Raw genomic sequence first — 17,474 nt, 5'->3', positions numbered from 1 at the left:
TAACATAATAAATAGTTAGCAGTGCATACTGTTGTTATCCAGACTGCAAATGTTTTGTTCATTTACGGAAGCCGATTGTGTACTATTTTTATTTTTGCTTGCTTGTTTTCTCATGATCACAACTTAATTTCTCGTTATCTCAAGTTAACAAAACTTTTATTTTTTTGTGATGTGATGAAAGCTTATGTGTACTTAATATGTATATACATGAACGGGTTGTATTGTTTGAAGACAGCAGAGGTATATTTTGGTAAATTAGGGGATGAACAATTTAGGTTTTACTTGGATCAGGGATTCGTTTAAGATGAAATCGATGTAGTTGACAATTTGATAGTGGTGAATTTAGGGACCGTCTATAAAGTTACTCCTTGATGTACACCAGGGGTGTCAAACTCATTTTTGGCTGAGGGCCGGATGCTTAATAACGCCATGATGTGAGGGCCGGATAATTTTTTTAAACCTTAGTGTGCTGATAATTGTGTTAATATTAAGTTAATATTAACACAATTATTAGACAATTAACCGTCAGCCAAATTTCATAATCGTGACAGCCCTAAGTATGAGTGTGACCTTATGAAATCTAGTTTTCACAGATCTGTGTGTTTCTCTAGTTTTCTTGCTGAACAAACTAATTAATTGGTTTGTTTAGTTAATATCATACTTAGGGCTGTCACGATTATGAAATTTGGCTGACGGTTAATTGTCTAATCAATTGTGACAATTTATTGCCTGTTTTAGGGCTTTGACGTTTAATTCTCATAATTTTTTTTTGTTTGTTCATGAAATAATTTTTCACACATTGTTAAATCTTTTGCAAGGTTTACCTGGCAGTAAATATTAATATTCTATGCAACAACACGCTCACACTTACTGATAATTGAAATAAATTAAACTGGCTGCTGAATCCCTCAATGTAAAAAATGTCATATAGTGTAAGAAAAGGACAGCACTCACAGTTCAAATTGCAAAAATAGCATTTAATCGCCCACAACGAACGTTTCGGGCTGAACGCCCTTCTTCAGCGTGTAATGGCGATTTCACAGATTAATCACAGGTGTTCCCTTAAATAGGGTGTTCACCTCTGACCTGTATACAATTCCTCTCCAAAAGAGGGAGCTCAAGTTACAAGCAACCATCAAAATTCATCAAAATACATTTCTCAAAATGTACAAATTGTACAAATACACTGATATGCAATACACAAATGAAAATAATAATAATAAAAAATACAAAAATATTGAAATAAAATTACAAAAAAGAGAAGAAGAAAGACAGGAAGAGAGAAAAACATTCTTAAAGTTGTATCATATTAACAACGTTACAGAAAACAGCTAAGAACCAATTCTTCATTCATCCCAGAGGGAATTATTGTACCCAAATAATGAATCCAATACGCTTCTCTCTGTAGTAACAATTTGTCTCAATCACCACCCCTACGTGGCATATGCACGACCTCAATACCCATAAATGTTAACTCTCTGACATCATGTTTTAAACTGTTGAAATGTCTCGCCACCGGTGATTTCTCATCATGTTTACGAATGGAACACTTGTGCTCACATATCCTAGTCTTCAATTCACGCTTGGTCTTACCAACATAGTACAAATCGCATGGACATTTTAACAAGTATACCACATATTTTGTGTTACAAGTAATCCTACCTCTAACACGAATGGTTTTGTCCAAGGTGGTGTGCTTAAAAATTTGTCCTTTTATCATAGCGTAACAATGAACACAGTTATGGCATGGAAAATTGCCACTAGGAATTCTCATTTTTTATCACACATTCCTAGTGGCAATTTTCCATGCCATAACTGTGTTCATTGTTACGCTATGATAAAAGGACAAATTGAAAACCTAAATTGTTCCGGCAAAACCGGAAGTATTGCCCTAGGGCAAACAGCTGTATGTCCGTGTATGTTTTAAAGATCGCTCTTCAATAAATATTTAAATATTTTCTTTATTTTGAAAATGCTAAAGTACTAAACTAAAATACAGATTTTAAATACATGTATCTAAAATGCCCTGACAACAGCTTCATAACAAGACATTAACATAAATATAAATTGTCCCCAAATTAAAAATAAGAATTGCCACTGTATGAGGTCATATATATATATATATATATATATATATATATATATATATATATATATATATATATATATATATATATATATATTTGCAAATATATATATGCAAATGAAATATTTATTTTATACAGTTGAATAAACAATACATTTAAATAAGTGACAAGTTTTAGACACATATTGATCACTTCAGTTAAAGCATTCATTTCATAACATTATTTATTGAATTGCAGTGTTAGGATGGAGATGTGATGATGGTGGAATAGATTTTGTCCTTCCAAGTGCCGTCCCTGACAATGTCCCGACCAACGGACATTTGTTAGACAGACACGCCTGGAGTTCACATCCACGAGGAGGAGTAAAGGAGTTTACTCCTGCATTTGAGGAGGCGAACAGCCCCACAGGTCAGATGGAAATTTTGTGTTCTTGACAATCTTTAAATCTGTATCATGTTTGTTCCTCAATAGTTTTGTTGGCCCTTGCAGATACTGATATCTTATTACATTAAACTCAGTAAAATAAAGCATCTTACAATAAGAAATTAAGTTTAGACCATTTTTCTAGTGTGTTTTAAACAACATTAATGCAATAATCATTGCTGTATTGTTAGGATTTATTTATAAAGAATAAGATACTCAATTACATATACATATTTGATAAAATAGTATCTGGGTGGACAGTTTGTTAAATGTGTTTATTAAGTATTATTACTGACAACGGTTCTTTGTCATTTTCTTTTGTCATAATGAATTTTCTAATAGTTTATCATTTGTTTTTGTTTTCTTTTTTTGGTGTAGAAAAATGCAAGAATACATTCTTTAAATCATTAATGAAGGCATGGGAGAATGTAAAGCACCCATTCCTGAATAATGATAAAGTTGAAACACTGATTCCTTCAGAGGTCTGTTACATCATTACATTTACTACAACTATCTGTCCATTTATAAACATGTTTCCATCCAGGTTTTGTTATTGACCAAGTGAATATGCGTAAAAAAGGTTTTCTATTCAAATGGTGCTAAAATGGTGTCCGTTGTGATGTCACGAATGATGAAAGCGAATTGTCACCTAATGCCTGGTTCACACGGCAGGATAATTAGGCCGATTTTAGCCCCGATTCACCCCTTCCGACAATCTTAAGGATGCTCCGATAATCGTAAAATAAACTGATCAGATATTCTTGCCGTGTGTGGTGTGTTTAGACTGCTCTCATCTACTCGGAAGCACCTCGGGACCGCTCCGATCTCAAATCGGGGATATCCAACATGTTGGATTTTTTTGGCCCGATTTCTTCTCGTGTGTGGTGTCTCCCGGGGACAAACGAGCATGCAGCCTGTGGACTGTGACGTGTAGCCAATCAGAAAGCGAGGTGACGAGGAAGCGAGGATGTACCGGTGTCATGTAAACAAAATCACGGGTCACAACAACTCACCTCCATATCATGATGTAGCAAGTATAGTCCATGCTCGCGTTGTCTTGTCTCAACTTCTTTGACCATCGCCTTTTCTTTTGAGAACGTTTTTTTTTCGGATAAAAACAAACTGCAAACTATCGCCACAGCATCCTCTTCGTCCGCCATGATTGTTTACTCTGAAATCACGTTTGATCTCGAGAGATTTTGCGAGATTTCCCGTCTGACCTGGGACTGCTCGGGAGTCAAATCGGTTCGTGTGTGATGTGTTGATTTTGCCATGTGGCGGCGCACCACTAACTGTACGACCAAAACTGTTAGACCCGCGATGTTTTATCGCCGTGTGTGGGGTCTCTCAGAGTTGGAAAATCGGCCGACGATTTTAAATTCGTCCCGTCTGGTGGAGCCTTAAGTTGTATCGCAAAAAAATCTGACCATGAGCAAATTATCTACCTAATTTCTCTAATGCTCTTACAATGAAAGCTTTCACCAAAGGGACCTGATTATGAGGAGAAAAAAATGTATATTTAGGAGAATAAACATGAATCATTTTATGGATAAGTGATTGACATTTCAGCACTTCATGAAGTAAGTTCAGTGCAAGCTTGCGTACCCTCTGCGTATAGGGAGGATCGACTCTGCAAATCAAAACAGAAAGTCTCAGGCTGCAATAAGAGCGCCTATTGTTTGCTGTTATGCCCTTCAGAGGTTGCGTGTGATGAAGATCTATCATGTGACATCACATTTATTTGTGTTAAAGCTATTTAAAAAAAAAAAAAAGTTAAGGTATTGACATTGCATTTATGCGCTTAAGCATTTTTTGCTAAAAAGCCTTGGATGGAAACATGGCTTCTAAACATGGCTGGAAACATTTATCTGTCTGTCTGTCTGTCTGTCTGTCTGTCTGTCTGACCCACCTCTGGTCTTCTCCACAGCTTAATCCTGATTCAGCAAATCCTAATCTAAAGGATGATGCTGTTCTGGCCAGCTCTGAATTAAACACTAAAATAAAACCGGACAAACGAATAGCATTCTTTGACTGTCTCTGGAGGGGCAAGGTGGAGTCAGTGCCGACTCCACAGCTTAAAGCGGATCCAGCTATCCCTGATGTTAGGGAAGTTGTTGATCTGGCATCACAGTCAAAGACAAACGTTGGTCCGAAGAAACAAAAACAAAAGGCTTCAAAGAGCCGCAAATCTAACCTCCAGGGAGAAAAAGTGACTGTTGTGCCAACTCAACAGCCCAAGGCCGTTTCAGATATTCCTGTTGGCATGGATGTTCCTGATCTGGCCTGCCCCCAATCAAAACCAAAGATTCGTCCGGATAAACGCAAGACATTGAAGCAACGCTTCCTTGGATGCTTCCGGAGGGGCAAAGTGGAGTCAATGCCGACTTCACAGATTGAGGCCGATACAGCTATCCCTGATGCCAGGGAAGTTGTTGATCTGGCAGATTGTCAATCGAAGAGTGTTGGCTTAAAGAAACACAAACAAAAGGCATCAAAGAGCCGCTCATTTCACAACCCTTGGAGAAAAAAAGGGAAGAGTAAAGTGAAAAAAGATGCCGATCCAGCTATTCCTGATGCCATGAATGGTGCGGATTTGGCCAGTTTTGGTGGCATCACTGCAGCTAATGCCAGGCTACAGAAGATAGGTGCCATTCCAGAGAATATTGGGTCCAAAGGTGGCGGAAATCCCGACCCAAATAAAGCTAAAAATCCTGGGTCAAAAGATGTTGGAAATCCTGAGGCAAAAGGTGGTAAAAATCCCAGACCAAAAGCTTTTGGAAATCTCAGACTTCCTTGGTTTTTTAATGCAAAAATAACTAAAAATCCTGGACCAAAAGAAGGAGATCCTGGGGCAAAAGCCCTTGAAAATCCCAGAAATCCCTCGCCAGAAGATGATAAAGTTGTCAGGCCAAAAGTTATAAATGTTGTTCAACAAGCTTTTGAACCGCCAAGCGAGAAGATACCAGCTGATCCCTCAGTGCCTAAAGGTGAGTGTACTGACTTCATTACTCCTACGGTGGGTTGCACCAATAAGTGAAATGGTTTCTTCATCATATTCTTCTGTACCTGGAAATGTATGCTGTACCTTTCATCTGTGAGTATATGAGTGTTAACATGTACTGTCACCTCATCATTTTTCTGTGTGTTTTTCAGACACTTTTGATTCTAAATATCAACTCTTGAAGGATGAAGTGCTTGGGTCCGGTGGCTGGGGCAAAGTGTACAAAGGGATCCGTAAATCGGATGGCACTCCGGTAATGCACTCGTATTTATATCAAACACAATGTTTGCTGAAATTTGTATGTCCACTTGATCTAAACCATGTTTTAAAGTTTGTAGATTCTCAAACCTTAAAGTTATGTGTGCAGTGTCAGGTGAGCTTCAGTCAGCTCAAGAGAAATTAACTTTTGTTGTTTTTCTCTTTACAGGTTGCAATCAAGCGAATTTCCAAAAAAAAGTATCACACATATCTTCAGATTGTAAGTTGTCATAAAATGTAATGAAGTACATAAAATAGACCATTTAGCGAATATGCACCAATACAAGATATTGTTTTTATCTAATTCATAATTTTTCTCCAGCCTGGATCCCCCGAACCGCTCATTACAGAAGTGGCGCTGATGCTTAAGTTAGGAGATGCGCCCTCATGCAACAATGTCATACAGATGTATGACTGGTACGAGATTAAACACTTTTACACGCTCGTGTTGGAGTACCCACTGCACAGCGAATCCTTGTGGGATTTTGTTAGAAATCATAAAGGACTAAGTGAAAATACAGCAAGACATCTCATGCGTCAGGCGGTACTGGCAGTGCAACACTGTCTGGATTGTGGAGTTTTCCATACCGACCTCCATGTCAATAACTTCTTGGTGCAGCAATCAACAATGAGCCTGAAGTTAATTGACTTTGGGGTTGGACATTATCTGACGCATGAGGCATATGATTCCCGTGACTTTGTAGGTGAGCTGAAATTTTTTTATATAGCAGAGTATTGAAACCTGTTGTTTCTTTTACAAAATGACTCAACATGATGTTTTGTGTACAGGAGCTCGATGTTGCACCCCGCCTGAGATCTACACGGATGAGAAATTCCATGCTGTGCCAGCAAACGTCTGGGCCTTAGGTATTTTGCTGTACTTCATGGTGCTTAGACGTTTCCCTTCTAATTTAAACGACTTTCACTCCGGGAATCTGAAGACAACTGAGAAGGATTTATCAAAGGGTGAGTGAAAATGACTGTTCAACATGCACACACAAAGCCTCTGATCAAATCCACAATAAATATTATCAGAGGATACGGTCTGTCTGGCAAGATGTTAGATTTTATTGTGTTTAGCTAAACAGTCATTTAGTGGCTCGCCAATGTATTACATCACTGTGCCATCATCTTAACCTGAGGTACTGTCTGTCTGTGACCCTTTAGATGATAGACAGACAGACTTTTTTGCAGTATTATTAAATGACAACAAAAGCGTCTCTTTATGCCATGATCATTATTGCCATTTGTGTGTCATGATGACTAACCAGCTCTTTCCTAAATCTTGTACAGAAATCTGTGATCTGTTAAGAGGTTGCCTGGCCCTGAATCCAAGTGATCGTCCGACACTCAAGCAGATCTTAGATCATGACTGGTTTAAAACTGAGTCTGATGAAGAAGAGCTACTCGTATACAAAATGAGGTAACAGACCAATTAGGAAACTACATTTTGCAGATTACATGCTTTTTATTTTCTGTAGTTAGTTGTATAGTAAGATTGTTTTAAATGTACATTTTCATCACTACAGGGCACTATCCATGCAAAATAAACAAAGGATGAAGCTAACTAAAATAGAAAATATAAAAAGGATGAAGCTGAATGACTGAAGGAGAGGGGAATGATCGGAGATGCTGTTTTCATCATCCTGAGACATATGGAGTTTGAAGGAGGTATGAATGAATGCTTTTTTAACTATACTCGCAAGATCTCGGGCATAATCAAAGTTTACTGTTAAGGGAGTGTCTTGCGTGTATTTTGTGAACGTGAGCATCTCTTTTATCATAAATGGTTTTGACGCGTGTGCAGCAGGCACTTATGTTGACAAAACACGTGATGCACATGGTTCACATGACGCAACAAACAAATATTTTACAAATGCAAGCAACACATATGACACTCCGAACACTTATTTTGAATTAGCACCCCTCGGATGAGCAGTCACGAGCCGCCACTGATATTGTGGCTTTAAGGTTCTAGATATACTATAAATATGATGACTAAAAATTAAATGTTGACATTTCCTTTCTTTCTCATCTTCAGGTTTTATTTCAGCCTCAGTCGTCATGACCACAGACCGCTGGCTGAATGTCTGATGCAGATCCTGTCTCATCCTTGAACACATAAAAAACTTTTTTAATTCTTAATGTTTTTATATTTTAAAGTTGTATAATAAAGTATCTAATATATAGTATGTCCTCAGAATCAGGTATGTCTGGCTCTCTCCTAGGGTTTTTCTCCTAGGAGTTTAGGGAGTCAGGTTTATTAATGTAAAGCTGCTTTGAAATAATTAAACAATTGTGAAAGGTGCTACAGTATATAAATAAAATTGAATTGAATATGGAAGACTTTTCTTTAGCAGATGTTTTAATTTGCTTTTTTTTTACTTTTTTATTTGATCAAACTGATTAACTTGGGTTACTTATGTACATGTTTTTCATATGCAATATCAAACGCTTGACCTTGGTATAAAATACTGGGAGTTAACGTAGTAAATCCAATCAGACACAATGTTAAACCTGATGCTGGTTTAACCCAAATAAATAAGTACACTTGACCTAAACCTTAAAATATACACTTCATTACTCTGTGTTTTAGTTTAATTTGCATGATTTCTCTCAATCATCAAGACATTTTGATTAACTTATTTTATTTAAATCTGTGAATTGAACATTTCACCAATCATGCATAAATTAAACTGCTACTCTGCAGCTATTTCTGTTATCACTGTTGACTATTATTTTTGTTGTAAAGTTAAGAGCTGATTAAAAGTATATTACTTTACGAAATACATGTTATATATATTTATGATAATATAATTGCAATTGGCCTTAAATGAATCTAGAATAAACTTGAAATGATTGAAGTGCTCAAAACATCTGCTGGGGAAAACATAAAAGGGTAACACTTTACAATAAGGGTGCACTAATAATCATGAATTCATGCTTAACTAATGCACAGATAATACTGAATTAATGTTTTACTAATGATAATCTAAGCTATTCATTAGCTATTCATTAATGATTGCCTCATTAGCAACTAATGAAGAGTCTGTCTGATTAATATATTAGTTCATATATGAATTGTTATTAATTAAATATGTAATTGTGGATTAATTCCATCATCACTTCTTTTATGAACTAATAGTGTTAATTAATAGTGTTTGTTAATTACCACAATGATCCAAAGCCTTATAATACAGGTAAACAAATATGCATGAAAACATTATTAATTACAGCATTAGTAGTGTGTTAATTAATACTTTTACTAAATAATGAGTTAATAATGATGTGCCTCAACAAGTAAAGTCACAACATAATGATATATTTGCAAACCACTAGCTAATGATTTATTAATAATTAATGACCATCACTAGAGTTTATAAAAGCTATTTATTAAACACGGTTTCCAAAAACACATTTCCATACATTTAAATACAACATTAAAACATAAAAAATATAAAATGAAATAATACAAAAAGAAGACTGATCAAAATTAGACAACACGTGAAACACCTCGCAGATATCTGTGTTAATCTGGCACCCGTGCTAATACATAACACAAATGTACATTTTTAAGTCCAACCATTTCAGTCTGTCAGTAGTAAAAATTGGATGGTAACAAACTCTGATAGAGAAAAAAACATGCACAGACAAATCCAAATTAAACCCTGCGGCTCGTGACGACACATCAATGTCCTAAGACACTAAACGATCGGTTTGTGTGAAAAAACGAACAGTATTTATATATTTTTTAACCTCTAAAAATATATTTTTTTTACCCCAGAGCAACACGTGCGTTCACATCACCGTTATGTTTATTTTTCACATCACCGTCTTATTCATCTAATGTTTAATGGCGGGTTGTGAAACAACTTTATAGGTGCATACTGCCACCTACTGTATCGGGAGCCCCATATAGTTTATAAGCGCCCTCATGCCGTGCACCCGATACAGTAGGGGGCGGTATGCACCTATGAAGTTGTCTCGCAACCCGCCATTAAACATTAGATGAATAAGACGATGTAGTGAATGCACGTGTTGCTCTGAATGGTGTAAAAAATGGATAGAGGTAAAAAATTATATAAATACTGTTTTGTTTTTCACACAAATCGATCGTTTCGTGTCTTAGGACATCGATGTGTCGTCCCGAGCCGCAGGATTTAATTTGGATTTGTCTGTGCATGTTTTTTTTGTCTATCAGAGTTTGTTAACATTCACTTGTACGACTGACAGACTAAAACGGTTGGACTTAAAAATGTACATTTGTGTTATGTATTAGCACGGGTGCCAACACAGATATCTGTGAGGTATCTGAACGTGTTGTCTAATTTTGATCAGTCTTCTTTTTGTATTATTTCATTTTATATTATTTTTTATGTTTTAATGTTGTGTTTAAATGTAGTGTGTTATGGAAATGTGTTTTTGGAAACAGTGTTTAATAAATAGCTTTTATAAACTCTAGTGATGGTCATTAATTATTAATAAATCATTAGCTAATGCTTTGCAAATATATCATTATGTTGTGACTTTACTTGTTGAGGCACATCCTTATTAACTCATTATTTAGTAATTGTATTAATTACAACATTACTAATGCTGTAATTAATAATGTATTCATGCATATTAGTTTACCTGTATTATCTGGAAGTTGAAATATAAGGCTTTGGCTCATTGTGGTAATTAACAAATTAATTAACACTCTTAGTTCATAAAAGAAGTGATGATGGAATTAATCCACAATTACATATTTAATTAATAACAATTCATATATGAACTAATATATTAATCAGACAGACTCTTCATTAGTTGCTAATGAGGCAATCATTAATGAATAGCTAATGAATAGCTTGATAATCATTAGTAATACATTAATTCAGTATTATCTGTGCATTAGTTAAGCATGAATTCATGAATAGTGCACCCTTATTGTAAAGTGTTACCCATAAAAGCAACAAGATCTCACTCTAAACATTTAGCACTTTTTACACAATAATTGCAAGATTTTTTTAAATACAAGTTTTTAGGAAAAATAAATGATTTAACTTAAAGCCATTAAGTCAAAGTGTGTTTTTTTTTAGGGCAAACAGATCATTATTAAGACTTTTACCGCTCTTTAAATTATGCACATGTTTGTCATTAAATCTGCCTATAAATAAAAACTAGACAAAATGGTAGCGTTATCAGTCAGAAGGATAAATGTTTTATGAACTTATAATAGTAAAAACCGACCAAAGTTCACCTAAATCATATTAGACACTGCTCATCTGTGATCAACTCCCCCTACTGGTGAACTATCGGATATTTGAAACAGTTATCACAAAAATGAAGTCTTCAGACTGGATTTGGCGTCTAATTATCATTATTTGTTATTATTATAATAATTTCTGACAACGGTCTATTAACAGTGTTTTTATCCCTCTTTTCTTTGATTAAATGTCTTCACCTCTTTGACTTTGTGTCAAATGCCTTTCTTACAAAAAGATACATTTCAATGAGCTTTACAATTTGAAATCATTCCTAAAACCTATTTTACATATGAAGAGTTTCTGTTTTTTTTATTTTTCAGAAATCTCGTTTTTTGGTTGTGCATTCCAATTAATATCAATTCAACTGCAGTTGGTTTGTTTTGATTTAAACCTTCATAACTTAAAAAAAATACAGCCAAGTAGCACCGTAAAACAAAATAATAACATGATAACATAATAATAAACATGTTTTGACAAAAATAAAAAAAAATGGATTTATCTCGTTTTGCAACAAAACTGTTAATATCTAAATGTTAGCAGGTGCACGTTAGCTTAGCAGGTATTCCCTTACAAAAAAATACTGCAGTTTTTGTACAATGTAGAAAAATGCAGTTTTTTGGCACAAAAAAAAATGCAATATTGCAGTATAGTTGAAATACAGCTGAAGTATTACTGAAGTACAACTGCACTAGAACTGCAATACAGCTGAAGCGTTACTGAAGTACAACTGCACTAGAACTGCAGTACTGCTGGAATACAGCTGTAGTAGTACTAACATTAAACAGCAATACATAATACAACTAAAATACAATACTATTAAAGTGCTATGTTATTAAAATGCAGTACAAATAAAGGTGGACTATGCAGAACAGCAAGTTTTATTCAATATTGTTTACTAAATAGTTTTTTTATTGCATTTCTACAATATATGATGAATAAAGGTTCAACAAACAGTGAATTTCTCAAGCTGTAACGCAACAAAAAATGTTCCTGTCATGTGTGGGAAAGACAGAACCCAATTGCAGACAGCTCTTGAATGAAAACATTCTCATTATAACAAAAACACCCTTGAGGGGGCAAACAAAGACAATAACCTAAATAAATAACATAACATGACATAATGTAACAGGGCCTTCAGTGATACATAACATATAAAGTGTACTCTTACAGATAAGAAGATAGATTAAGACTGATTCGCTGGCAATGGATTCAGAAGATACTTAGTTCGTCATGGGAGGTAGGGGTTAATACTGATGAATGACAAGAGACTGCTTGTAAAGTAAGTAAGATGTTTATAAACTCCCCCCCCCCCCTTTGTTTGTTATAGGCCTTTTACTTTAAAAGACAATTACAAAACTACATTAAACATTAAACAAAACAACAAATCAATTACATCATCTGATGTAAAATAAACAATATGTTTTAAGATCAGTGACCTCAACTAGTAAAATACAGTCCAGTTCAGTACAGTTCCAGCTAAGGCAGTTCTCAATACTGATCAGTTCTCAGTTCCAGAGGTAAGTATTTACTGTTGTCCACTTACGTGTAGAACAGTTGAAAACTCAAGGTGTTATCTACTTTGAGTAAGATATAAACAAAACACAAGGTACTCCCTTGAATGGATAAGATGAATTTCCTCTTCTTCCTTTTTAGAATTCGACTGGGTTGACTCGCCATCAATGACACTCTTAACTCAAACAAAAAAACCTGACCTGTTCAAATGGTCAGAAATGCATGACAGCATTTAGTAAACAGTCATTTTCACATGTCACTACAATCCAGTAGATAAGATTAATATAAACAAATATAAATCTTCAACAATAAAGTATTGTTTACATACATACACTTTTTATGCATATTATATCAAAACATTTTACAAACATATACCTTTGGTAAGTATAAATTTACAGTTTAGTAAATACATTTAAAATATTTGTTTCAGCATTAACAATATTGCATTTTACTTTTGCAGACACGCGTGTTACAGCTACACGTGCATAAGCTAGATTACTGCACATGCAACCAGCTCAACTTTGGTTTAGATTACTCAAAGATATAAAATATAACATTTCAGGGTATATACAGCAATCCTTAAGTTAAATTTACTACTTTTTTGTCATGGCACCTTGTTGATCGGCAGTGTATGTATGTCTGTTTGTTTACCTTTGGTGTTGGTTCCTCATGTGTGCACTCGCTCCTCCCACTCATTTCTCTGATTGTTTCCCAGACGTGTCCTATTCCTTTTGGTCTTTTTATAGCCTACCGTTTTGTCCTTTGTCACGCGCTTATTGTTTTCCGGTTGGTTACTGTCTCGCTCCCTGTCCAGGTAGATCCTGCCCGCTGTCATTTGTCTCACCTTCTCTGCTCTCGCCCCAGGTTCAATCGCCGACATCCGGACTCTTGCCTCTGTCTAGGATTCTTGATCCTGTGTGTTTGGTCAGTGGATTACCGTCAGTGTGTCTTGTTTCCTGACTTCCAGTGTTGTTGGTTGCTTCGTCTTCAAGCGTATACCAGCTGTCTTCGGCTTCCTCTTGTGTGTCTGAATCTCCCGTAAACCGCACCTTATTGCCTGTAATTTTTAATTTTAATTCACAGGCATTGCTGGATTCTGGTGCGGAGGCAAGTTTCTTGGATGCCAGGTTGGCTGAATCTTGGGGTATTCCTGCTATCCCTTTATCCTCTGCTCTCTCTGCCTGGACGTTAAAGGGTCAGCATATGGCAGTAATCACACATCGCACTCTCCCTGTAGGCTTGTATGTTTCTGGCAAACATCGTGAGGACATTGAATTCTATCTGTTACAGTCATGTCTTTCACCCATTATTTTGGGCATGACTGGTTAACTAAACATAACCCTCACGTTGATTGGCAGAACAATATCATCTTGTCTTGGAAGTCTTTGTGTCATGTTTCGTGTCTTGGTCCTGCTCCTTCTGTTTGTTCTACTTTTCAGATTCCTGCTGCCGATCTCTCGGGGGTCCCGGCGGAGTATTCCGATCTGCACCAGGTGTTCAGTAAGGCTCGGGCCACCTCATTACCTCCTCACCGGTCGTTCGATTGTTCTATCGATCTCCTCCCAGGTACTTCTAAGGTAGACCCTAAGGGTCGTGTTTTTTCCCTTTCTAAACCTGAATATAGGCTATGGATAAGTACATTAATGAAGCGCTTAATGCCGGTCTCATTCGCCGCTCCTCGTCTTCAGCCGGTGCTGGATTTTTCTTTTTTAAAAAGAAAGACGGTTCTCTTCGTCCGTGCATTGATTATAGAGGGCTTAATGACATTACTGTTAAGAACAAATACCCCTTGCCTTTAATGTCATCAGCTTTCAAATTACTTCAGGGAGCACGCGTGTTTACCAAATTAGATTTGCGTAACTCTTATCATTTGGTACGTATTAAGGAGGGCGATGAGTGGAAGACAGCCTTTAATACACCATCAGGACACTGGGAATACTTTGGCCTTTGTAACGCACCAGCTGTCTTCCAAACTATGGTAAATGAAGTGCTGGGAGACATGATTAATAATTTTGTCTTTGTGTATCTTGATGACATCCTCATCTTTTCTCCCTCCATGCAGATACACACTCAGCATGTTCGCCAAGTTTTACAACGGCTTTTAGAGAACCAACTTTTTGTTAAGGCGGAGAAGTGCTAGTTCCACAGGGCGTCAGTTTCGTTTCTGGGTTTCGTTATTGCTGAGGGAGTGCCTTTTTCTCTCACTGGTTAAACCCAGCGGAACGAAATTATGACATAGGTAATAGGGAGCTGCGGCCGGTTAGACTCACGCTGGGTGAGTGGCGTCACTGGTTGGAAGGAACCTCGGAGCCCTTTCTGGTCTGGACGGATCATAAGAACTTAGAATATATCCGTTCGGCCAGAAGGTTAACATCTAGGCAGGCTCGTTGGGCACTTTTCTTTGACCGTTTTAATTTCACCCTCTCGTACCGGCCTGGCTCCAAGAATACTAAACTCGATGCTTCAAGCGTATCCCTTCAGACTCAGTGTGTTTTCTAATAAACTTTTTATATTTCGCATTTGAGACTCCGACTCCTGAACTTTCTTGACACTTTTTAATACCTTTTTTACTACCTTCAGAATATTTTTTAAAACCATCATGACACTGAATAGCAAGTGTTGATCAGCGACGTTTCTATTATTTACACAGATTTTGACATATATAACATACAAAAAGAATAGACATGGATTAAAGAGAAAAAAATTCTTCTGGGTGAAATGTTTTTCAGGCCAAGTCATATTCCTTTAACTAACACTTTATATAGGCAAGACCAATCGCATTTAAAGGGGATTTTTTTTGCCATAAATTCCATATTGAAGTCTCCTGTGGCATATATGAGTAGCTAGTTTGCAGGGCATTTCTGATTAAGGCGAAACAGCTAAATAACTCATATAACGATATAAAAAGAAAACATGAATATCACCACCTTTAATGAATCTTTTATTAATTGTTTATTAATTGTAAATGTATTTATTTTAGCATTTACTAATAATTTTTTTTTATTAAAGTTGAAACTGTTAACATTAGTGAATGCACCATGAACTACCATCAACCACTGTATTGACATAAACAAAAATTAATTAATGCTTATATACTCTATATTTTTCATTGTTTGTTCATGTTATATAATGCATTTACAAATGTGAACAAATACAACTTTTTCATATCATATTATTCAGTACACATAAACGAATAATCCAGGGTCTGTTCTCTTCACACAACAGCTTACAGTCACAGCTCTAATACAGTAACATTATGTATGAATATAAACCCTGAACGAGTAACTCAAGTCAAACTAGTGTACAATTCGCACATGATGTCTGTAACCATAGTGACAGTTGTAAATTGAATGACTGTACCTTTATCAACTAGTTATTATGTTACAATAGAGGCAGCGCTGATGTGCTATTTTATGCGCAATGTATCTGCTGTTTACTTTCTCCTACCTAAGGCCTAAATGGTCGTGTTTATATGAGGATATTTGCAAAGATGGGATTTTTGAGGCATATATGTTATTTAAGGCCAATAAAGACCTCTGAGACCAAATTTATCACTTTTAATGGCCTTAAATTTGACAATTTTGATTTATCACTTTTTAAAACCCCGCGGACACCCTGCATTTGTACAACCAAAATAACATAATAAACATGTTTTTACAACAACTGGTGTCGATTCATCATTTAAACATTTATATTTACATTAAATATGTAACCCTACCTAACTGGTATCACCACTAGGGGGGCCACAATTAATGAACCAATGTATAAACCAAGGATTCCCACTATCAGGTATTCAACTGAATGAATGAGGGAGTAGACACAGTGTTCAAAAAGAGACACACACTTTAATGCCTTAATTAGTTGTCGTAGAAAAATAGAGTTTATGTATAAATACTTTCATTTGACATAGGAGTGATCTTAACTTTTTCCAGAGGCAATATACATCGACATCAAATAAATGTGCACACACGGCAGGCAGGCTGCTATGTCAAGTCTTAACAACAGACAAAAAAAACACAAATCAATATCACCTCATTAAAGGCGAGGGGTAAAAAGGTGCCAACTGAGAACGGGATCACAGAGAGGACTTAGCGGTTGTATAGCATAACCTACCCCAAGCAGATATAACAGGCCTAGTCACATATACACAGCTGTAAGCTATATACACACTATAATTAGAAGTGCTGTAATTAGTTAAAAGTTACACCGCACATCAACCATAAACCCACTACAAACTGCAATATTATTAGTAATGTCACGATACACGCGCACACTTAGTACAAGCCTCACGGCAATAGCACGGACTAGGTTCCAGCTCGAGCAGAATATGTTACTCTCTGTGTTCTCCCAACCCCAGCTGACAAAGAAACAAAAGAAAAGAACAGGCCTCGCCGTATACAGCAAACAATAAATCAATAACACACTAATTTGGAGGTGGTTTTACATACAAGGCAAATGGTTTCACACAACCTGAGTGCAACACACTAACTTGTCGATGTTTTACACATAGGGAAAACAGTGGTTACAATTTACTCCTGATCACGTCTGTACTGATCTCATACCATATAGACTGAAATCAATATTTCCACATAGACAATTTCAACACGATCTTCAACAAAACTCATGAAGCTATCCATCCATCATGTCTGGACACAGTGCAAACAAGGAAACATGTATATACAGCCAAAGATGCCGATCACGCGGCAGACAACGAACCCTGCTTCGTATCGGATCACCGCCGGCCAAGTTCAACGTGATAAATTAGTCACACCATCAGATTTCAAATAGTAAATGCGGGGTGGCCTAATATACTACTCGCATTACATCCAGTCAGCTGAGAGAACGTCATGTGACTCGCTAAACATGATCATATGACTCGCTAAACATGATCACATGACTCGCTAAACATGATCACGTGACTCGCTAAAACTGTTCGCACTAAAGCCC

The 17,474-nt window shown here is 36.3% G+C and overlaps 1 long non-coding RNA gene across 1 annotated transcript; it reads left to right on the top strand.

Moving 5' to 3' along the window:
- Window positions 1-6,568: 6,568 nt before the first annotated feature.
- Window positions 6,569-7,420, top strand: LOC135730363 (uncharacterized). The gene is made up of 3 exons (XR_010525956.1): window positions 6,569-6,735; window positions 7,063-7,192; window positions 7,299-7,420. It is a non-coding gene; the product is annotated as an uncharacterized lncRNA (long non-coding RNA).
- The last annotated feature ends 10,054 nt before the right edge of the window (window positions 7,421-17,474 follow it).

This window comes from Paramisgurnus dabryanus, chromosome 20 (assembly GCF_030506205.2).
Source record: "Paramisgurnus dabryanus chromosome 20, PD_genome_1.1, whole genome shotgun sequence".
In the NCBI taxonomy this organism is placed as follows: domain Eukaryota; kingdom Metazoa; phylum Chordata; class Actinopteri; order Cypriniformes; family Cobitidae; genus Paramisgurnus; species Paramisgurnus dabryanus.
This window is presented reverse-complemented; position numbering and strand designations above follow the sequence as displayed.